Source organism: Lygodium microphyllum, chromosome 21, assembly GCF_053477565.2.
Source record: "Lygodium microphyllum isolate KBCC chromosome 21, Lygodium_microphyllum_v1.1.10, whole genome shotgun sequence".
NCBI classification, from domain to species: Eukaryota; Viridiplantae; Streptophyta; class Polypodiopsida; order Schizaeales; family Lygodiaceae; genus Lygodium; species Lygodium microphyllum.
The window spans coordinates 37,489,487-37,514,870 of record NC_141155.1 but is presented as its reverse complement, the minus strand read 5'-3'; positions in this window follow the sequence as shown (position 1 = coordinate 37,514,870).

Genomic DNA, 25,384 nt, shown 5'->3' with positions numbered 1-25,384 from the left:
AATCAAAAACTTTTCACACATTGATATTTTAACTGTGACATATTTTCTCATTTGGTTTGTTGTTTCGATACACATCAACAAGAACCACCATATTGCCCTTCATTTTATTTTCTATATTTTTTCCTTTCAACAAAAATTAAAAATTAAAACAAAAACTCACAAACAAACAAACACCAAAACCATAACAAATAAAACTCAATCAAAATAAAATCCCAACATATCCATCATTTTATTATTATTTGGTCATATGTATCATTTGTTTCATTATTTGTTTTGGTCAATGTGTTAGTTTTTTTTTTTGGTACGACAGGACGACTAGTTGTTGTGTGGAATTTTTGTAGATTGTGCATTTCCTTTTTTTTAAGGACGCGGTATCAGACTTTGCAGACGGCCCCACCCATTGCCAACTTTTTTCTCTTTTTCCCTCTCTCATGTTGCACCGAACACACATGTAATTATAATAAAATCAACTGATTGTTGCACCCATTGTCATCCAGTATGTGCCGTTGCCGGTGCATGACTATGCTCTTCTCCTAGAGGCAAATTACATTCGCCGTGCTGGTCTTCGTCCTTTTGTGACTTTGAAATTTCCACCAGTGGACAACACGATTTGCTACTCCTTCCTGGCATCCTACAAGAACCAGTCTGGCTTGGTTTATAATCGATGCTTTTGCTTATCCACAGCCAATATCAGTGATGCGTTGTGTTTGCCCATTTTAGTGTCTTTCATCCCTAGTGGAAATCAATTATTGACAGCTAAGGAGATCCTTTCTCTCCTACAAAAAGAAACCTCTACCCCTTTGGTCTTCAACAAAGTTCTTGCCAGTTCTAGGTTTCTGTAGCTCACATCTCCTCCTCGGTATGAAAACAACTTTGCCAATTTCTACAAGACAGGTTCATGTTAGGAAGTCTGCTTCCAAATGTCTCTCCAAGGAGCTATTCACTGCTTCTGTTAGGATCTTGGAGGGAGCCAAGTTCAATTGCGCAGCATTCATGCTCGTGAAGATGGATCATCATTTTCAAAGAGTTTGGAAAGGTCAGGGTAGTAATGTCTCCTATGGTGTTTTTCTTCAAAATATTATCTCCCTTGCACCTCCTTCTGGTGATGTGCAAGTTTCTGATCCTACTTCTCTTTCGAAGCAAACTCCACATTCTGTTCTAGGGGATATGTTGAGAGTGAAAAAAGACTGAATTTTTGATTGATGTTTGTTGTTTGTTGCTTTTGAGATCTAATGGTTGATTATTGATGGATTTAGAGTGATATATGGTTGTTAATGGAATTGTTTGAGAGTGTTTTGGATGATATTGATTATTTTTTGGAAGTTCATGATGATTCTTAGTAGAAATATAAAGCTCTGTGATGTTCTAGTTGGTTTTATTAAGGTTCTCATTAGTTATGATACCTTCTGTATAGCTTCTCTTTTGTTTTGATTTTCTTCTGTATGAAGCATGGATTGATGATTGATGAAGGTTGAAATATTTTGGAAGTTTATTGAATAGTTTTTGATAGTTTGGAATGGTTTTATTATGAGTTAGCAGGATCTTCTATTCTCTAATGACCTTTTATAACCCTCTGTAAACCTTCTATAAAGCCTAGGTCTCTGTTCTATCTCTGTTCTGTTCTGTAGATCTTCAGTAAGTGTTTTGTAGAATGTATGTGTGACTTAGAAAAAGTTTTCTAACTTTTGGAAAGGATGAATCTAAGTTTAAAATAGCTAAAACAAATGGAAGAAGCAACTACTGAAGATTGAAGAGAAGACTGAAGTGACAATGACAATAGTGAGCTATGAAGAGACATTATAGTGGCTCTGGTGCCTCTTCGACACAGACATATCTCTTGAGAGGTGCATCCACAACCTAGGAACAATTATTGAGAGTCATTCTTGAGTATTGTAGTGAGGAGATGATGTACTATCGATAGAGAAAGAGTGAGAGAGAGCCAGAGATAGTCAATGCTATGAAAACTATGTATCTTTTTATGAGAGATCAAGAGAGAAAACTATGAAGACATTGAAGATGAATACTATGTGATTGATTTCCATTAAAAAATGGTGTATTCTTTTATTTTCCTTGTTCTATTGATGGATTCTATGAAGATGTTGAAGATTATGGTTGATTCTATCAAATCCGTGGGAGATATCTACTATGATGCTACGTGCAGATTTGTTGTTTCCTTTGTTTTGGTCATTGAAAGAATGAAATAAAAGCTTGTTGATGTTACAAGATAGATTTTCTTGCAGTAGAATCCCCTTTTCCTTGGTGTCTCTCTTGGGGCTTCATGTTTTGAAATCAGCTCATCAACAAATCTGTCAAACACAGACTTCAACAAATCTACAGACCACAAATTTTTCCACCCATCCTCTAGAGATTCTAAATCCACATTGCTCAAAGAGATATACAAGGAAAAACGTTGTTGATTATACTTGATCGAGAAAGACGGTGGGGGTGACATCAGCTCAGCATAACTAGTAAAATCATCCTACACACAATTCATTCGTTGTTGAAGGCCTTTCACCTTAGCAGAAAAACCATTACACAACTTCGGCTTTTGCTGTAACTGGTCAAGCTCCTCATTGGAAGATACTACAGAAGAAACCACAGGAGGTGGATTAACAGAAAGAGTAACAATCTTCTAATTAAGCTCTGCAATCATCTTCTTCTATGACTCAACAGTTTTTTGAGAAGACTGTAGCTGACCCTCACAAGTACCCAGTCTACCGGCTAAGTCAATCATCTCCTCAAGGGCAAAATTCTTCTCTTTAGTCAAAGACACATTCTCTGCTTCTAGTGTAACTACTAGAGCTTCTAACTTCTGAATGGTGGCCTTCTGGGAATCCATCAAGGTAGTAGCTTTAGTCATTTGTTTGTGAATATCCGTGAGGGCGGCTTTCTCAGATGCTAGATTCTCCAAAGCCTTACTCAATTGACTAGTCAGTTAATGCACTTTGTCTTGCAAGGAAGTATACACCCCTGTGTAAATGGACTGAAGACAAGTCATCAGTTAAGTCTCCAATGTAGCCTGGACACCAAAAACTAGCTAAGGAAGCAAAGGTCCAGGTAACATTGTTTTTAAGGAAGTAGGGATATGTTTATCCAACTACCCATCCCTTTGTGCTGCAAATAGACTACGACATGACAAGAATGAAGGAAGAGAACTGGTAGAAACAGGAGGAATGGAGTCCTATGTAGGAGAATCAAAAACTAAAATAGAAATAGGACTAAGGGGCCCTTTAGTATGCAATCTTTTACTACGAGAGAATCTGGCAGGGGGCTCATCCTCCGAATCAAAATTGGGTTGTAATGGAGGAGGAGTTGGAACAAAAGGTGGAGGCTACTTCGGAAGAGGAGAAGGATCAGGAACTAGCACACCACCAGGTGAAGGTGTAAGGGAGATAATCTTCTGAAGAAAAACACCGCAGGAGACATTACTGCCCTGACCCTTCCAAACTCTCTGAAAATGATGATCCATCTTCATGAGCATGAATGCTGCCCAATTGAACTTGGCTCCCTCCAGGATTCTAACAGAAGTAGTGAACAACTCCTTTGAGAGACATTTGAAAGCAGGCTTCCCTGACACGAACCTGTCTTGTAGAAACTAGCAAAAGTTGTTTCCATACCGGGGAGGAGATGTAAGCTACAGAAACCCAAGTACTTGTAATAACTTTGCTGGAGACCAAAGGAGTAGAGGTTTCTTTTTGCAGGAGAGAAAGGATCTTCTCAGCTGTCAATATTTGATTTCCACTAGGGATGAAAGACGCTGAAAGAGACAAACACAATGCATTACTGATATTGGCTGTGGATAAGCAAAAGCATTGGTTATAAACCAAGCCAGACTGGTTCTTGTAGGATTCCAGGAAGGAGTAGCAAATCGTGTTGTCTACTGGCAGAAACTTCAAAGCCACAAAAGAACGAAGACCAGCACGACGAATACAACTCGCCTCTAGGAGAAGAGCATAGTCATGCACTCGCAACGACACATGCTGGATGACAATAGGAGGAATAAAGATAGATGCCATTCAGACTACAAAAAAAACCCACACACACAACCAAGGAAAAAGACGAAAAAATTTCTTGCAAAACCTAGACAAATCATCATTGAGAAGAATATCAAAACAAAGGATAGACGACCAGATCAGACTGGACTAGACTTCCCCAAACAATCCACATCCTACGGAAAAAATTTGACATGATCTACGCACTCGTGCGATCGAAAGATTCATGCTACGCAACAAACAAGCACCCAAGACCTCGTGGAATCAAGTAATCAAAAATAAAAACGCAAACACACCGTACCCCAGGCAATAACCAGACTCAAATAGAATCGAGGACTTGGACCAATAAAATAAAGACAGATGAATAAGACCGACATCTTTGACTTAGCAAATCCCAATCCCCGTAAATGCATTGCATAAACCCATGGTGCAGTGAACGTGGATGGGGGAACACTATCGAATTCATTTTAACCATGTACAAATTAGATTGCAGTTCGTTATTAATTAACCATTAATGCATAGTGAGTCGATTCCGCAATCCTAAACCCTACTTAGACTGACTTTACTGACTGGGGATCTCTAGAATGCAATTCATTGTTACAACTTACGTGATCTATGGCACAAAGCGCATGCATGCGTTGTCGAAGGGTTTTCGAAAGCAAAGTAGCAACCACAGAGGTTCTTGAGAAATTCCAAGACGGAAGATCAAGCGAAGCAAATAATCAAGACAAATATGATGCCAAGTAACAATTGTATTACTGCCAAGTTATCACTGAGCATAGAGAAACATCATAACAAAACCACATGTGATCTATGCAATTGACCCATGCCATGTATACAAGCTCTTATTAGAGTCCAAGCTTATGAAATGCAAGGTTTCAAATGCACACAATTGACAATAGTTTCTGCCTGCTTTGCATCATCTATATGTGATTGCAACAGTTGACAAATCTGTGCCACCCTCTCATGAGCAGTATGATAACTGAGAATAGCTCTTCAAATCATGACGATTAGACTCTTGAAAATTACGACTTTGTAAACATAATCAAGCTTCTGATTATAATTGTTATAGCTGGCCATGCTGCAGAACTAGTTGAAGATGGTGAAGGGAACTAATGGGATGTTCACATCTAGTTTAAAGAGATGCATCAAGGAGCCATGGTAAAGTCCTGTTCCCATGAACTGCTCACAAGCATGCGGCACAACTTCTCAATATGTGGCCATCCGGATTGTGTACTGCAATTACAGTAGGGGCTTAGAGCCTTCAAACCGTAGCCAGTTGCCTTTTTCCCCATGCCACTTTTCTGAAGCTTGTTTCACCAGATAACCAAAGAATCTAATAGCAGAGTGACTGATAGCCATTACTGGCGATTCTCAATACATCATGATGGCTCCTCCAATTCACTATCTTTCTGCAGGTTGTCATTGGTTCATTTGAATAGAAGGGTGGATAGCCAATCAACATTTCATACATGATGGTACCGAGTGACCACCAGTCACATTCCATACCATATCTCTTCTTCAGTAACACTTCAGGAGCTATATAATCTGGTGTGCCAACAGTCGAGTATGCCAGCATTCAAAAAGCTCGTCTCTGTGCCAAAAAGCTCATGTTCACAGAGATTGCAAGATACCCACAGCACCAACGCCAATGACAATGCTCAATAGTATCAGCGATTGCATAAGCTTCTGTCTCAAATCCAAGATTTCTTCAAAGCACTCCAATATCCTTCAATGTATGGTTGCTTTCTGATCGATGATCATCCAAACATACCCCCAAAGTATTGCGTTGCCTTTCCCATCGTTTTTCTGGTCTCATCTATTGTTGCGTTTCAATTTGCTGTTAGCCGGACTGCGTTTGGCATTTTACTCAAGGAAAAGCTCTGCCTCTAATAGATAAATGTCATCATATCGCTGTCGGTAGCAGTTCTCAATTTCAGTGAGACCATGCCATTTGTCAGGTAATGGTTCCAGTGATTTTGTTAGGATATACACATCTTTAACCTTCACGGACAGTTCAATGATGCCGCAGTCATTCTACCGATTTATGATTGATATATTCCTTTTCCTCCTCTCTGTTTTTCTGGTCTGGTTCCTCCTCTTCAATCCTCCTCTTTTCCATCCTTCAAAGTTGCAGAGCTCCTCCGATTGGCGAACAATCTTCCTTTTCCTTCCATAGAGCTCCCCGTCCTTCTAATCCGCAAGCTTTTTCTTTCCCCCCAAAAAGCCCCATTTTAAAATAGCCATTCGTTTCAAAATTAGCAGACGGGCTTGGCTTTTTCTTCACATCAATGGCTTCCCAACAATAACATGCATTGGACGATAAAAAGGTATAGGGAACCCAAACATTCCCCAAAACATAAGTGGCACAAAGCGAAGCAGTCGACAGATCTGATTGTATACCCTTCCCTTGGGTTTCCACCACTTGTAAACATGGGTCTGTCCAAATATAAAACAAGGCACTAAAGGAGCTCCTGTCTCAATTGGTACACGTATGAAACCAACTCTCTGCTTCAGATAAGCTACCTCACGGTCATGTTCCATAAAGAGCATCTCTCTAACACCTCCAGGAATCAGAACACAGCTACAACCGTCTTTTAATAAATCGCAAAGAACCTTTCTTGAAGCAGACACTAGTCCATATGTGCCTTAAAATAGGAGTCCTAAAAACCGCACTGCTTGCCAGACCCTTAACTTTTCAACTGCAGAAACCTCCATTGCAAAATCCAAGGTAGATGGTAATTGATCTTCTAGTGCTTGTGAAACTGATCCAAACTTCCCAAACATATCCATTACTGTGCTTCCAAACTTCTCTCCACTATACTCGCATGCAAAAAATAAATGTAAACACAACGATTAAGTATGTACAAAGTAACAAATGTCACACACACAACATTTTGGTGGATTCCACACCTCGGATGCGTAGCAGTATGACATCCACCCCCTCTAATCCTGCGCATCCTCCGGATGGGCTAACTACCCATGATCATTATCATCAAGATCCACGAACAGATCAATCTCTTCATTTTATATTTCTGGTATATCAGCAAGATTATCTGTCATATCATCTGTCTCTTCTATTGGAGTTTCTTCTTGTTGCTCTTCTCTTGCAAATTCTTCCAATGCATAGTCCTCATCATCTCTTTTCTTGAAAATCTTGATTCTTTTTCCTGCAATAGGCACTCTAAGCACTGTCCCATCCAATTCTATCAACTCATATGTTGCATTATCAAAGACATGTCTGACTATGACTATGTACGGTCCAAACCATCTTTTCACCATCTTCCGAAGTGCAGTATGCTGATTTTCAAGGCTGCTATCAAAGACTAATACCCAGTCTCCCTCTTCTATCGCTCTAGGCCACAAGCGATGCTTGCTGTCAAACCTGTCCTTATTTCTTAGTCTAGAAACCTTCAACCTGTCAATAGCTACCTGAATATCCTCTGGTCTTCTCTCCAACTGCCAAATCCGAAGAGCTAAGAGCTCCTCTCTCATCAAATCCTCCTGCCAAGGTAAAACTGACCAAGTCAAAGCACAAGTCTTAGTCGGCATAACCGGTTTCTGACCGTACATCAACTCTGCGGGCATATATCCTGTGGTAACACTGTGAGTCATACGATCAGCCCACAAAGCAAATGGTAGAAGTCTCAGCCATTCTCCAATCCGTCCTCTACATGCTTTGGCTAATGCTTTCACTATCGACGGATGTCCTCTTTCACTCTTCCCATTTCCCTCCGGATTGTATGCTGTGGTTAGAGCCAACTTGATTCCTAGTTGAGACAAAAACTCCCTAGCTTCATTTGCATCCAATTCACCGCGATCTGCAGTGATCTTACCCACACAACCATACCTGCAGAAAATTTCTTCCAATAAGAACTTACACACTTCACTAGTGGTCTTCGTTCTCAAAGGTCTGCCCTCAACATGATTGGTAAGATCCTCTCTAGCCAAAACAATATACCTCATCTGCCATAAACCCATAGGCATAGTAACTAAGTCAACTACCCACTTATAATGAATGCATAGCGGATAAGTCCGATGAAGCTCATCTTGATGACGCACTACCGAATACATCTGGCAGTCTCTGCAAGTCTCTACAAAGTGAGAAACATCTCTATGCATGCCTTTCCACCAATATTTCTCCTTGATTTTCTCATAAGTAGCCCACACTCCTCTATGACCAGCCCAAGGACTCTCATGAAACTCCTTCATCACATGTAACTGTGTCTCTCTATCGCAGACAATCCGCAAGGGTAATCCACCTCTTTTCTTTGGATGCTTCCAAAGAAATCCATCCTTGAGAAAATAACCATAGGCTTTTCTTATGATCTTCTTGAACTCTTCATCTGTCCATTCATCTCTTTTGCTTAGTGTACTAAGGTACTTGCCAATCTGCAACCAATCTCCAACATAGAGTTCTTCTATGAAAGCCACAATATCATAGACATGGCAAACATGATCAACCATAGCGGCTGAAATTTCTGCATCATCCTCTTTTGTAAGTAGTGTCTCCTCATCATCATATCTGGCTCTAGACAGCATATCTGCCCACTGGATTATCCTTTCCTGCTATATGTTTAAATTCTGGATTTAATGACTTGATGTATGCAATCCATCTCAGCATAGCTATATCCAGAGTAGAGCAACTCGTAATCATACCTATTAATGGCAAGCAATTTTTCTCTACCACAACTGAGGCTCCAATAAAGTACTCCTTGTCACATTTGAGAGTCGTAACAATCCCCAGTAACTCCCTCTTGATTTGCGGATATCTCCTCTGTCTCTCGTTTACGACTTTTGCCCCAAACCGAATAGCATACCTGTTTCCATCTGCATCATCTTGACCCATAGCCCAACCTATGCCAATTGGACTAGTATCAACTATCAATACAATAGGCCTTCCGCAATTATAATCCGCTTTCCTGAGAGTAGGAGCAATCTGCAATAACTTCTTCAATTTCCGCATGGCTCTAGTGTGGCTCTCATCCCAATAAAATTTCTGCCTCTTTCAAAGCAGCTGATATAAACAATCTGCTATGTGTGCAAAATGGGGTATCCAAATCATATAAAACACACAAGCTCCAATGAATCTCCGCACCTCTGAAGTGGTAGAACAATATTTTGTAATCTTTCCTATTGCATCCACCTTCTCAGATGAGGGTTTCCTGCCATAATACCCACACATATGTCCAACAATGACAACCTCATTTACTCCAAAAACAAATTTTTGCCCTGATAGTGTCAAGTTCACTTCTTCTAACCTGGCCAAAATCTTCTCACAAGTTGAAATATGATCAGCCACAAAGTATCTGCATCCCTGCTCATTTAGACTCTCATTCTTCTCTTCTTCTGCACACCCCTTAATTAGCATATCATCCAAGAAAGGCATGGTAAGCGGAGGTATGTAATCACGAAGGACCTTATGCATGGCATTCATCAGAATTAGTGGCACCTTGAGGCAAGGTACACATCCTGACAGGCCCAATAGGAGTTCTCATAGTGGTTATGTCCCTACTTTCCAAAGCCAGCTGAAACTGATCATATCCCGAATACAAATCACCTAAAGAATAGATGACACGTCCAGCAAATGCTTCTGTAAACTCATCCACAACTAGACCTATACCAAAATTCCTGATAGTAAATCTGTTTATTGGCTGCATGTCCTGTATAAATCGGAGAGTACCATTCTTCTTTGGAACTGTAAACCACCTATTTGAGTATGGTGCAGATGAAGGCTCTAGGATTCCCATCTTGATTTTCTCATTCAACAAGTCAATCAGCTTTGGCAGGTTTGCCTTAGGCACTGGAATAGGTCGGAGGTTCCATGGAATATGAGGAATAGTAAAGATCACCATAGGAGCAACAATATCGGGATTCACACATCCAATCTCATGCGGGAAAAAAGCAAACCCCCTTCCATGTCACTCAAGCATCTCCTGAAAGCATTACTGGGTAGCAAGAAATCACCATTTCCAATTTTCAATTTAGCAAGAGTCTCTACTGAAAATTTATGGCCTACATGCTCTGGATTCCTCAAAATTGGCTGTTTGGCAGCCCTCTCTATTTGTTGATCACTGTCAGGTGGAAGAGGTACAGTATCGGCTTCACCATCTTATCCACAGTCTTGTATTTCGTGTCAACCCTGGCTTCATTATGATCCTCTGCATTACTCAAATCTTGCTGTAAAACAACAATTCTGCACTCTAGCGGCTGAATATCCTCAGCCCTCTACTCTATGGACTGCATAGGAACAACCCTAAACTCTAGATGCTGAAATATTTCAGTAGTAAACTCTGTTGGCTGAAAGTTTTCAGCCCTCTGTCTCTCTGTAAGCTGACCATAATCAGCCGGAAACTCTGTTTGCTGAATTTCTTCAGCACTCAATACTTTTTGCTGAGTCACTTCAGCCTCTGACTCTATCTGTGACACAAAATCTGCAATTTCATGAAATATGTTCAGGGATTGCACTAATACATTACTCTGACAACTCTGCATATCAGTTTTCAGCATATTTTTCATCTCTGTCATCGTATCTGCACAAATCATACTATCATACATCCCATCTATATGCTCATCATCCTCTAAAATACCTGCATTTTTCAAATTTTTCTCCTTTCTGCATATGTACTGCCTGGCAGCTCTAGGCAACTTAGAAGTCTTCTGATAGCTCATCGAACTGTTTGCGGAAATCCCAACAAAACTGGAGGAGAAAACACTGCTGCCACGAGGCGAGAACTCCAATCTCCTCTGCTCTGTACCACCGTCGTCTCGCGAAACAGCGGTACCTAATGAAAACCTGAATCCCTCACAGTGGGCAAAGGTGCATCTCTAAGAGTATCCCTGTTTCTAACATGGTTCACACACACAGTCATAAACTGAACTGCTCTCATACCATCTTTACTGCGAATCCGTGCATAAGCAGATCCATCATCCATTACTTTTGTTTCCATGCGCATCTCTGTGATGAATGGCTGTCCAAGAATTATGGGATAAGAGCATGAATCCTGCACAAAGAAATGGAAATCCTCCTCTACATCTCCAATAGAAACCCTGACACTGGGACAGGCAGCATACAAATCACCTGCAGTGTTGTTGGCGGGTCTCATACGCCACCCATGCTCTACATCCATAGGCCATCTATTACTTTCATAAACTCCACGAACTATGAGATTAATCTCTAAACCATGATCCACCAAAGCAACATAAGGCACCTGTTTCTCTCCAATTTTTACCATCGTTTCTGTAGTTGCCCTAGCCCAATGACTCCACGAAAAGTGACTACACGGTATCAAGACAGGCTCATCAGTTTCAGCATAATGCATAGGCTAAACCCTCTTCTCTATCTGTGGAAAAACAGAAGCATTCTCAACCATAACCTCATCCTCATCCTCATCCAACTCCCCAATCAAAACTCCATGTGTATCAATAGTAGGCAATGCATGTCTTTTCCTCTTCAGGATCTCTTGAAACTGATCTTGAAACTCTCTTTTCAAGATGCCCAAAACCTCTGAAATAGTAAAAGTCACCTCACTGCCAAGTATCTTGTCATTAAAGATTTTCTTCATGTTCGTAGATGTCTCAATATCAGACATCAATCTAAACCCTGGCTGCTTTCTCTCTCTAGGCTCTTGCCTCTTTTCTTTCTTCTGAGCATCTTCCATCTCTCGTTCTGGCCCTGGTCTCAAAGATGGTCCTGCAGTAGGTGGAGTAACAAACTCACCCCCTCTAGTCTTTTTAGCTGCACTTGGATTTTCTTCATCCCTCTTACGCTTCTCCTCAACAAGTACATTTGCTCCTTGAGACTTAGCCAAGTACAGGCGAATCCCAACCTGTCTCAGATCTGATGCTAGAGCCTGCACTAGTCAAAACAGTTTGCTGAATTTTTCCCTTATTTGCCGTCTCCATAGCATAAGTCCATAATGCTGACCGATTCTCTGATCCTTTCTCAATTTGGACTCCATATGCAGAAGCATCTCCTCTCGCTGCCACATAAGAAGTATGCGCAGCCATGTCATCCACTAATTTCTTCATTCCGCCTTTCCCAAAATTGGTAGCAAGCGGAGCTCCTGTTTCAGTCAACCAAATCTTACCATCTTGTCCCCAAAATACCAAATTCTTCCTCCTTGCATCCTGAAAATATTCACAATCCCTGCAATGCTGATGGTCCATACTATCACACCAAATACATCTTTGATCTCTCCTAGGTGCACTAGGAGCACTCCTAGGTGCAATAGGAGCACTAGAAGAAATAGTAGGCGCAGTCGAAGCAAACTGCTCTTTCAAATTTTCCACCAATTTTGCTTTAACTGACTCTAGTGTCAAATCCGTTATGCCTTTGATTATATCATCAAGAGAGGAAGGCACCGACAGAGCGGATGATTTTGGAGCAGAAGGAGCTACCATCGGTCTTAGAACAGGAGGAATGGGAGGAGTGGAAACAGTAGGCACTGGCATAGGCCAAGAAACTGGCTGAGGAAGAGAAGAAATAACAGGGATAGAAGCAGGCATAGGAGCAGAAGACGGCGTCGGTGTCATAGATCCATTCTGTAGGCGGGTCTTCCATATCCTCCTCTTGGTCAAAGTCGAGACTGCATCCTGGGCATCTTACCAATCCGTTTTAAGACCCATAGGCTTCGTGCGATCCTCAAGAAGCTCTCCTAATTCTTCCTGAAGAGCAGGATCTGCAGCTTGCAAGAAAAGCTCAACTTTCTCAACATCCAATGCTCTTTGTTCAATGGCATCAAGCTGACTATACCTCTCTTCAAATTCTCGAATCAACTCTGAAGCAGCTAGACCTTTGTTTGGCATGTAGACCCACTCTCGGAATGACCGCCGTGTAGCCATCCCAAAGTCCTCAAGGAAATACTCTTCTTTCAGGGCCTTCTTAAAATCTTGCCAATGTGAATTTTGAATAAAAAGATCAGTCACTTTTGCCCTCAAGGCGGGTGTGACAAGACGAAGAAAATACTTACTCATAAGTCCAGTTGGCACTCCAAAAAATCCCATCTTGATATCATATGTCTTCAAATATGCTGAAACATTACGGCCATCAAATAGATTCTTCTCATTCTCAACTGCTTCAATCGCCTTAGTTGCGCTGATTGCATTTTCCTGCTCCGAATATAGTTGTCTTTGTTGAGACAACTGTTGTTGATGCAATTGCTGTTGGTGCTGCATATACAATTGTGTTTGCTGATTTTGAAGCTGCATATACATAGACATATTCTGCAAAATTTGCTTTAGATCATCCGTTGAAGTACTTGAAGCAGCAGTCAATGATGGAGCTGAAGTAGAGGACACAACAGGAATCGTAGAAGAGGCTGAAATGGATGCTGAAGTATCTCCCATCTTGAAATTTATGCGACGCTTTCACGTCGGGTTCACCAAAGATGTCGAAGGGTTCTCGAAAGCAAAGTCGCAACCACAGAGGTTCTTGAGAAATTCCAAGACGGAAGATCAAGCGAAGCAAATAATCAAGACAAATATGATGCCAAGTAACAATTGTATTACTGCCAAGTTATCACTGAGCATAGAGAAACATCATAACAAAACCACATGTGATCTATGCAATTGACCCATGCCATGTATACAAGCTCTTATTAGAGTCCAAGCTTATGAAATGGAAGGTTTCAAATGCACACAATCGACAATAGTTTCTGTCTGCTTTGCATCATCTATATGTGATTGCAACAGTTGACAAATCAGTGCCACCCTCTCATGAGCAGTATGATAATTGAGAATAGCTCTTCAAATCATGACGATTAGACTCTTGAAAATTACGACTTTGTAAACATAATCAAGCTTCTGATTATAATTGTTATAGCTGGCCATGTTGCAGAACTAGTTGAAGATGGTGAAGGGAACTAATGGGATGTTCACATCTAGTTTAAAGAGATGCATCAAGGAGCCATGGTAAAGTCATGTTCCCATGAACTGCTCACAAGCATGCGGCACAACTTCTCAACATGTGGCCATCCGGATTGTATACTGCAATTACAGTAGGGGCTTAGAGCCTTCAAACCGTAGCCAGCTGCCTTTTTTCCCATGCCACTTTTCTAAAGCTTGTTTCACCAGATAACCAAAGAATCTAATAGCAGAGTGACTGATAGCCATTACTGGCGATTCTCAATACATCATGATGGCTCCTCCAATTCACTATCTTTCTGCAGGTTGTCATTGGTTCATTTGAATAGAAGGGTGGATAGCCAATCAACATTTCATACATGATGGTACCGAGTGACCACCAGTCACATTCCATACCATATCCCTTCTTCAGTAACACTTTAGGAGCTATATAATCTGGTGTGCCAACAGTCGAGTATGCCAGCATTCAAAAAGCTCGTCTCTGTACCAAAAAGCTCATGTTCATAGAGATTGCAAGATACCGACAGCACCAACGGCAATGACAATGCTCAATAGTACAGCGATTGCATAAGCTTCTGTCTCAAATCCAATATTTCTTCAAAGCACTCCAATATCCTTCAGTGTCTGGTTGTTTCTGATCGATGATCATCCAAACATACCCCCAAAGTATTGCGTTGCCTTTCCCATCGTTTTTCTTGTCTCGTCTGTCGTTGCGTTTCAATCTGCTGTTAGCCGGACTGCGTTTGGCATTTTACTCAAGGAAAAGCTCTGCCTCTAATAGATACCTGTCATCATATCGTTGTCGGTAGTAGTTCTCAATTTCAGTGAGACCATGCCATTTGTCAGGTAATGGTTCCAGTGATTTTGTTAGGATACACCCATCTTTAACCTTCACGGACAGTTCAACGATGCCGCAATCATTCTACCGATTTATGATTGATATATTCCTTTTTCTCCTCTCTATTTTTCTGGTCTGGTTCCTCCTCTTCAATCCTCCTCTTTTCCATCCTTCAAAGTTGCAGAGCTCCTCCGATTGGCGAAAAATCTTCCTTTTCCTTCCGTAGAGCTCCCCGTCCTTCTGATCCGCAAGCTTTTTCTTTCCCCCCAAAAAGCCCCATTTTAAAATAGCCATCCATTTCAAAATTAGTAGACGGGCTTGGCTTTTTCTTCACATCAATGGCTTCCCAACAATAACATGCATCGGACGACAAAAAGGTATAGGAAACCCAAACATTCCCCAAAACATAAGTGGCACAAAGCGAAGCAGTCGACAGATCTGATTGTATACCCTGTCCTTGGGTTTCCACCACTTGTAAACATGGGTCTGTCCAAATAGAAAAGAAGGCACTAAAGGAGCTCCTGTCTCAATTGCTACACGTATGAAACCAACTCTCTGCTTCAGATAAGCTACCTCACGGTCATGTTCCATAAAGAGCATCTCTCTAACACCTCTAGGAATTAGAACACAGCTACAACCATCTTTTAATAAATCGCAAAGAACCTTTCTTGAAGCAGACACTAGTCCATATGTACCTTAAAATAGGAGTCCTAAAAACCGCACTGCTTGCCAGACCCTTAACTTTTCAACTGCAGAAACCTTCATTGCAAAATCCAAGGTAGATGGTAATTGATCTTCTAGTGCTTCTGAAACTAATCCAAACTCCCCAAACATATCCATTACTATGCTTCCAAACTTCTCTCCATTATACTCGCATGCAAAAAATAAATGTAAACACAACGATTAAGTATGTACAAAGTAACAAATGTCACACACAACATTTTGGTGGATTCCACACCTCGGATACGCAGCAGTACGACAACGTGACGGCAGGGGTTCATTTTAATTACAAATAAATTGTGTCTGTAGTGCATGTGTGCGTACATTGTGGATTTATTTTATAAAATCATGTGGGTTATTGTGCCATCTGCTCATGCAATAGTGGAGGTTCCTTTCACAATTAATGGTTGGATTCCTTTTAAATTGAAAATTAATGAAGTGCATTGTGTTAATTTGGTCGGTGCAACGGTCGGTTGATTTTATTACAATTACATGTGTGTTACGGTGCAACATGAGAGAGGAAAAAAGAAAAGAAACCTGGCAATGGGTGGGGCTGTCTGCAAAGTCTGATACCACGTCCTAAAAAAAAAGGGAAGGCGCAATTCACAAATATTCCACAGAATGACTAAAACTAGTCGTCCTGTCGTATAGAAAAACGAAAAAACAACTAACACATTAACCAAAACAAATAAAAAAATGATACGTATGACCAAAATAAAATAAAATGATGGATATGTTGGGATGATGAATTGATTAGGATTTATGGTTATGATTTTTTTGTTCTTTTAAATAATATTTTTGGGTATTTTTTTTAAAAGGATGTGAACATGAAATTTCAGCAACCAATCATGAGCATTTTCAGTTTATTTTTGAGATTTAAAATTAATTTTACATGAATTTTCACATTAAAATCATGGTTTTGTCTTCAATTAATACTTTGGCCATTTAAGGAAGCATTTTCAATTGGTCAAATATTTTCAAAATGTGGAAGGGAGTTTATGGAATTTTTGGTTTTTTTTCGGAATTATGTCAGTATTTTTATCAATTTTTAATAAATTTTGGTCATTTTAAAAATATTTTTAAAAAGAATTTTCAATTTTTCAATTTTTCTATTTTTTTTTTTGAGATTTTCATTTTGAAAATATTTCAATTGTTTGCATAAATATTGGAGATTTTTCAAGAATTTTGTTGTAACTTTTTTGAATTTTAATGAATATTTGAATTTTATATGTGTTTTTAGAGATTTCAAGATTTGAAGTACCCCGTAACTGCATATGAACGGTTGTTGATGACTGTGACTGCGTATGAATGGCTGCAAGACCCTACCACACGAAAAAGGTGGACTCGCGTCCTCGCGCGTGAATGCATGCAAACATCCACCGACACCAAAAGGTCGACCGCAGGTCGCGAAGGGGGGTGAACAAGGGTGGAGGGGTAAAGAGCGAAGGTAGGGGTTGGGATAGGGGGCTTAGGTGGTGGGGGGGTGAGCTCTTTACTGAACTTATTTTCTTCTTTTCCTTAGATTGCGAGGACGCTTTCTTTCTAAGTGGGGGGATATGTTGAGAGTGGAAAAAGACTGAATTTTTTATTGATTTTTGTTGTTTTTGAGGTCTGAAGGGTTGATTATTGATTGATTTAGAGTGATGTATGGTTGTTAATGGAAGTGTTTGAGAGTGTTTTGGATGATATTGATTATGTTTTGGAAGTTCATGATAATTCTTAGTGGAAATATAAAGCTCTATGATGTCCTAATATGTTCTATTGAGGTTGTGATTGGTTTTGATACCTTTTGTTTAGCTTCTTTTTTGTTCTGATTTTCTTCTCTATGAATCATGGATTGATGATTGATGAAGGTTGAAATCTTTTGAAAGCTTATTGAATAGTTTTTTATAGTTTAGAATGGTTTTAGTATGAGTTATGAGGATTTGCTGTTCTCTGATGACCTTCTGTAACCCTCTGTAAACCTTCTGTAGAGCCTCTGTCTCTGTTCTGTCTCTATTCTGTTCTTGTTCTGTTCTATAGATCTTCTGTAAGTAATGTATGTGTGACTTTGGAAAAGTTTTCTAACTTTTGGAAAGGATGAATCTAAGTTCAAAAGAGTTAAAACAAATAGAAGAAGCAGTTGCTGAAGATTGAAGAGAAGATTGGAGTGACAGAGACATAAGTGAGCTATGAAGAGACACTATAGTGGCTTTTGGTGCCTCTTCGACACAGACATACTTCTTGGGAGGTGTATCCATGACCTCAAAAGGATTATTGAGAGTCATTATTGAGTATTGTAGTGAGGATATGATGTACTATTAAGAGAGAGAGAGAGAGAGAGAGAGAGAGAGAGAGAGAGAGAGAGAGAGACACAGAGATAGCCAATTTTATGAAAACAATGTATTTTTATGAGAGATTGAGAAAGAAAACTATGAAGACATTGAAGATGAATACTAAGTGATTCATTTCCATTCAAAAATGGTGTATTCTTTTATGTTTCTTGTTCTATTGATGGATTTTATGACGATGTTGAAGATTATGGTTGATTTTATCAAATCCGTGGGAGATATCTACTATGATGCTACGTGAAGATTTGTTGTTTTCTTTGTTTTGGTCATGAAAATAATGAAATAAAAGCTTGTTGATGTTACAAGATAGATTTTCTTGCAGTAGAATCCCCTTTTCCTTGGTGTTCCTCTTGGGGCACCATGAGCACTCTATAGCTCAATAGATTCCATTTGTCAAGCGCTTTCCAATGATAGAGCACATCATATGGTTTTGAGAAACTTATGGGCATGTTATCCGGGTGCCACCTTTTTAGTATTCGGAAATGGGTATTGGCAAACTCACTAATATTGTGTTTTCGTGGCCTTCTACTTTTTGCACTATATGCTAGCATAGGCGAGGATGTATAATTACACCATCATTTTTGTATAAGGCATTCACGAGGTGAGGATTCCATCAATGGGTGTTAGGACATGGGTTACCTTCTTCTATATTTCCAATTGAGTATGATACAATGGGGGGTGGAGTTTATAACTAGCCTTCTCTTCAATCAGCTGAGATGAGGTTTGGATTGAGGGACATCACTACAAATGGAAACTATCACATTCTTTCCCTATATACGCATGAGGTGGGTCTTTAGAAATACAACATGATATTGAAATTTTTTTCCAAATACTACACTATAAGGCTTCATGGCCTTCATTCTCAAGATAACCTTGGGGATTCATTAATTCTAGAGTGCTTGACTTGTTGAAGGAGAGACTCAATGGAAAGAATAAAACTTTAGGGATTAGGACTCTTTGCAATGATAAGGTAAGAGAAATGAGTCTAGTCTTACCTAGGAAGTAGCCAACATTTGGGAGTAATTCTTTTGAATAATGAAAAGCCTCAAACCTAGATTGTACAAAAACAACATCCAATGCATCCACCACACTAACAATAATTTTCTATCAAGAACAACATCCATTGCATCCACTACGGTGGAAATAGGCTTCTATGAAAACACCGCAAGCAAAGGGAAAGAGTCTAGGGTAGTTGTCAATAGTATAACCATGATATATCCATACCATAACATGAGAAATCTTCACAATTTAAATGCATATGCAAACAATCCTCATCTATCTATAGAGAACTTTCATATACAAGGCAAGACTTGTAATACCCAATATTTAGCCCAAATTTTACATAAAATGATTATGAATTTTAAGACTATACAATTTATCATCACAACTCGCAAATGAATTTTCTTGATGAATATGTAGAGGAAGTACTACACTAACATATTTATAAGAACCCTTATGTCACATATCCAAGAAGGGCACAAAGATGTGAATCCATTCTTCAAGGAATGAAACCCACTTTAGGTATGATTCTTTCCCAAAGGCAAGGATGTGAGTTAGTTTAGGATCTTGATGGTATGGATAAGTCAAGGTATAATCGATCATCCTAAGTACCTTTAGGAATAAGGTCTCTGATAAGGATTTTGGATCTACTCCTTAAATATCATGACCAAAAAACAAACTAAACATGTGGAAATTAGCATCACAGGACCTTCAATGATGGAGTTTTTCTGAAAAAAAAAATCCATAAATGGAGTCAAGAAAATAAGGTAGTAAGTTTACTTTTTAAGTGTCAAAGATCATGTGATGGGGAAAATTGCTTGAGCTTTTGCACTATACACACACCATACACACAAGAGGGAGCTCACTCAAGAACACAAGAAGAGAGGTGGAGGCAAAAAAAATTTCTTTTTGGTTTTTGATTCTTCTTTCATACACAATACAATGTACACAAAGTATAGATAAGGTACAATATAAACGAAAGTAGCCTATTTAGTCAAACAGTCCAAAATTGACTATACTAAATGACAGACACTATAACTATGCTAGCTGTGGTAGGGGAAAAAAACTAGATATAATAAGTGATAATTCAATGGCCATGTGAGGATCATAATGACCACTGACATGCTAAGTATAGACAGTAGGGTCAAGGTTTTGGATTGGGTCAATAGGACTCCCAAACCCTACATCTTGACCAAAGGTATTCTTGACCAAGGAATACTGTGTGATGAGAAAAATAATCCCACAAGTTAGGTGCTGATACATATCTCATGCAACAAGCTGCAACGTCGCATGGTTTTGTGTCTAAATCACAAAATAGTATTGCCACTTCTTAGAACAAGTTTGGCGAGTTCTAAGTACAAGACTAATTTCCTAGAGGGTGACTAGTCATCCTACTACATCACCCTTCCTTGGGGTTGATTTTCCAAGTTAGGGGAGTTACGAATTTGCCAAGAAAGGAGTTGACCAACCAAGTTTAGGGTGACGAGGTTGCCCAGGATTTATTGTCTATAATTTAAGGATACCTAAGGTAGTGACAATTTGGGTCAATAGGGTATAAATCCTAACCCAAGGAAAAAGGGGTAAACAAGCAACTCAGCTTACGAAACCCTTGGGATCTTGCCAAGTCACGATTGTGATCTAGGAACAAATGCTGGAAGTATTCAAGGAGAAGGAATTACACCTTAGGAGTTGGCCGTACAAATGACCACTGGAATGCTCATGATTATACACTTAGGAGCGCTGTTTGTACTTCTTTGCTCAAGGAACTAATGCCGGAAAAATAACTAATGCTTCAGGTTGAAAGCCTAGAGGGAGAGGCAGTACCAATTACCTCCGACTGTCTGCCTGACCCTATCCAAGAGGGTTGTTAACCGCGTTGGGTACGTGGACCAAACCCGTCACGAGAGGTCTCTCCGTGGATGCTACTTGGAGCAAGAGGATGCTTGGGTGCCAGGGGAGGCTCTGGCCGTAAATTCATTGCCTCTGGATCCTACACAAGAGGCCGACATGACTCGAGATGAGATCTCAAGGCCCGCATACTAGTTAACGGGCGAAACTTGGAATAACGATCCCTGAGTATTGCTGGTATAGCCTTCAGGCAGATTATATGATGTATTCCAAAAACTGATAAATAAAGATCAAATGTTGAAAAGGAACTTGCTTGACATTGTTTTTCTATGTTAGTGCCTAAGTTACGCGAAGGAACTAGTGATTAATTGTTTAATTAAGGAAGCTGTTTTGGCTTGTCAAACTAAATGTGGTAGGTAATTAGATAACTAAAGAAACCCGAAGAAAGTGTAGTGGATGAGACCCTAGGTCCGTCCTACAGAAGGGTGGTCCTGGTTGGCGAGGAACTTTTCTCAAAGGAATTGACAACGAGGTAGCAATGACCTAGAATCTAGAGAGCTAGAGTCCAGATTTATATTGTTTTAGGGGAACGGAATGGGACTATGCCTTATGGGCAGAGAGGTTGAGCTTCGCATCCCTCTCGTTTCCCATTCTCCTTGAACCAAGTGCAGTATAAATCCGCTTTGACCCTACGTTCAGCGCAAAGTAGTTCGTTTGTTGGGACTCGACGCTAGTTACCTCCTAGGAACTTGATCATTAGGGAAACCCTGATTCAGGTTCGTCCTAAGTGGGAACGACCAAAATGCTTCCACTTCGTGGCACACTCAGGAAGACCTAGATCGCAAACCCTGTGACATTCCTTGGGAGTGCTGGGCGGCGCTTTCTGGACTCTCTTCCCAATGGGCTGCTAAGACGCGTCCTACAAGCGGACAAGGGGACACGTTACATGGTGCATGTTTGCATCATGGAGGTTCCTAGCATAAATTACTTCAACACCGTGAGGCTGCAACGGTCGAAGCCATGGATGCTCTGTGCAGTGGCTGCTCTACTATGCTACCCGCTATTCCTAATGCGTGTTGTTCCTAATGCGTGGTCGGTCCTAGTCTACTGGTAGCAGTACACTGACAGTGTGTATGTGAAGACATCATGAGAGCCACTTGTCTACTGCAACATGATTCTTGCATAGGACATACCTCTCCTCCTATATTGCAACTGTCTCAAGGTCTCCAACAATGTTGACCCCCTTCAATATGTCTCATATGATGAACTTACCATTCTCCAAGCTTATTGCTATATGTTCATTGACTGTGGTAACATGTCTTACCTTGACAATCTTCCCATCCCTACCCTCAAGATGCAAATCAATCTCTCCCCCTTACTAGAAATGAATCCACCGTGCCTACTAAGGAAAAGAGACATTGTCAACATCCAACCTCACATCCATCTAGATCAACGGCATTCACTTCATGCTCATCCATATTCCCTTGGGGGATTATATCATCCAGTAATTGCACAAACACAAATCATCTTGTATATAACTCACATGGCTTATTTCCCTCAAGTGGCTCTAGTGATTCCTCTAATCATGATAGGAACTTTGGTGCTAGATAAATGTTAATAGCAATAGCACCTTGAACTCCCCTTGCCTATCTTGATCTTCCCATCGACTTCTATATACAACTCACTACACTCTCCTCATAAGTCACAATATACCTCCTATATACTCCACTAATCAAGGAGCCTCTCAACCACCTCCTTTACACTCACACCCCTCCCCCATAAACCTTCCTCTATGACAATCACCATTACTTTTGACAAGTATGTTGCTCTAGAGCCCCACTTGGACTCTTCATCACAAGAAAGAGAAAGCTTACACCTAGCTCCAAGCCATTAGTCTTCCTCACTCTTCATATCCTTTTGTTTTCCCTCATTTTTCATCAACTTTCCAATCCCTTATCTTGGCCTCATACCCACTTATGTGCTCATCAACTAATGCCAATGTTTACAAAATTTGACCCCATCACTTTAAGGAAGTGTTTGGGAAAGACTGCTTCTTTTTAATTGTTTTTGAGTTGTATCTAAAGGATGTTCAATGAATTTCTTATAACATGATAATTAAGGAAGAGATGGCTCTAGATCAATAGGAGTAAAGCGTTAGTAATAAAACTTCTATTTTTAAAAAATTAAAAATAATTTTTAAAAAGATATAAATATTTATAATTATAAATTTTCTCTTTGAATATTTGCTTTTGATCCATTGTATTGTAATTATAGTAGTCTTTATATTAATGAACAGTGTCCACAAAGGAAAGTTGGGAGGTCATTCTACGTGTCTTCCATCACATTGAGGTTGTCTTCTATCGCATCTTTCAAGGCAAGTTATCCCTAGAAGCAAAATTACATGCTTTCATTTATACTATCTTGACATTTCATAAATATAGTGACTTTAATCTTTGTATCAAGGGCAAATCATGTCTTCAATAGGTAATTTACACTCTGTTCACAGATTCAAACTTCAGCATTAGACTATACAGCTCACATATTGATCATGCACTACATGCAATCAGATTTTACGCTTCAGCTCATAGTACTACATACTGTCAGAGTCTAAGCTTCACTTCATAGTACTACATATAGTCCGAGTCTAGAGTTCGCCTCATAGTACACATTAGTCGTAATAGTTCAAACTTTGGATTACATACTAGCATACATGAGTGTATGCCATAGATTCAACTGCTAAATACTTCCAGCTAGAGATTATAGTTGATTGGTTACATATCACCTTCCATCTCACAACTATTAGTGCTAGAATTGCAGCCTCTCTTCTAGAAAGCTCTAATTCAAAGGAGATGAAACAAGAGATGACAACATGCTACAAGGAAATGATGCAGGACTTTGGGTAGATCAAGATGGGCAATTGCTCCTAGTACCTTACATAGAAAAAAGCAATAGTTCCAACCAATGCAATCTCCAGCATGGCCCAATGTATGGTACTCATGCTGTGTATAATAATAGCAACAGTAACAATGAGATGAGGCTTGAAAAACCCATCGTAGCAGTAAAAGGTCCTGTATGGCACTAAGCCAGGATAAAATAGGCATGATTTCTAGACCTGCCAAAAGATTTAGGCCCCATGCAGAAGTTTCCATAGTCGCTAGGTTAAGCTCATGTAAGCCCTCAGAAGAATCCATTACAATAGGCAAGGGTATTCAAACTCACACAATGAATGCTCTCAAGGACAATGACGACGACTATGATGATATGCATCATCCTCATCAAGATCATGGCCTCCACCTTGTACACCTACTCCTGGCATATGCAGAAGCAGTGGCTTGGAGAGACACACACCTTGCAAACTTACTCCTGGATGAACTATTTGCCTACACATCTCATTCAAGCGATGCCATCCAGCGGGTCACATACTACTTTGCTGAGGGCCTCTCTGCATGTCTAGCCATGATGTGTGGTGGGCTTCTGAGACCTATCATGGTGCAACAAAGAAAGAAAGGACTCCTGCAGCTCTATCATTGTAGCCATTACCTTGCCTTCCGTTTCTTTGCTCCCAATGAAGCCATACTGTAGCTTGCCAAGCCCCACCAGTGCGGCTACCTTTGCTAAAGATGCTTTGCATTGACATGCTCCTTGCCGTATCATTAATGTAGTACCTTCCAACACTTTCAGTGCCACTTCCCTACCATCTGGGAGTACACCTGCATATATAGAGCCACATCCACCTGTGCTCAAGAGCACACCCGCATATACAGAGCCACATCCACCTGTGCCCAAGAGCTTTCTGAAGCTCTTTGTTGCAACTCTAAGAAAGTGGTATTTAAGGGCTGACTGTAGCCACTACAAAGAGGTAGCTACAGGCTGGTATAGTTGGAGCCTGTTAATCAATAGGTTGCCCCCATCACAAAACTCCACTGCTTTTCAAGTCAAAGCTGCTGATAGATGGAGATCGATCACTGCTGGTAAAACCCATCGCATGTCTTGCAGAGAGGAGGATACTGTCAGAACTGCATGCAGTAGAGTACTCTGCATGCAGTAGTGATCTCAGTGTCCTTCCACTAAAACCGTACCCATGGGCCTTCCTTTAATCTTGCTAGAAAATCGTCTCATTCTATGCATCAAGAAAATTTTGGTTAGATAACTAGTAGTAGTTAATTAATAATCTTTATTACTTTATGTGATGGGAATGTTTGGCATCTAGAGATGTGCCTAGAACAAAAAAGAAACTTACTTAGATATTGTTGTAGCATTTCTTTCTTATGATCAAGGTTTAATACAAAATCTTACCCATAGTGCGAGGCTCTCTTCTCTTGCAATCTTCATTCTCATAGTGTAAGGCTCTCATGTCCCTCATGAATCCTCTTTCCTTCTTGGTCTTGAGATCAAGGCTAGGATAAGAAGAATAAACTAGTATAGAGTATGATATTAACTACAAAGTATGGTTTTAAATGTAGCTCTATTGCTAAACTAGTATAGACTATGATATTAACTGCGCAACTAAAATATATTATTAACGTAAACTATGTTATGCACCAATTCTTTTGCAGTCTTGGAGTTTTAATTGTTGAGCTCATAATTTTATCAACCTTGGTTTGAAGATTGAAGATACTCAAGTAAGGGATGTCTTCTTCTACAAGCACATTAAGAAAATGTACATGTAACTATAAGTGTGCACATAGTACTGAAGGTTGGCAATTAGTGAATCGTAGTACTTATTTTAGACACGCTAAAAATGACATTCTTGGGATTACGCATTCTTCTCTAGAAATATCACATCCTAGTGA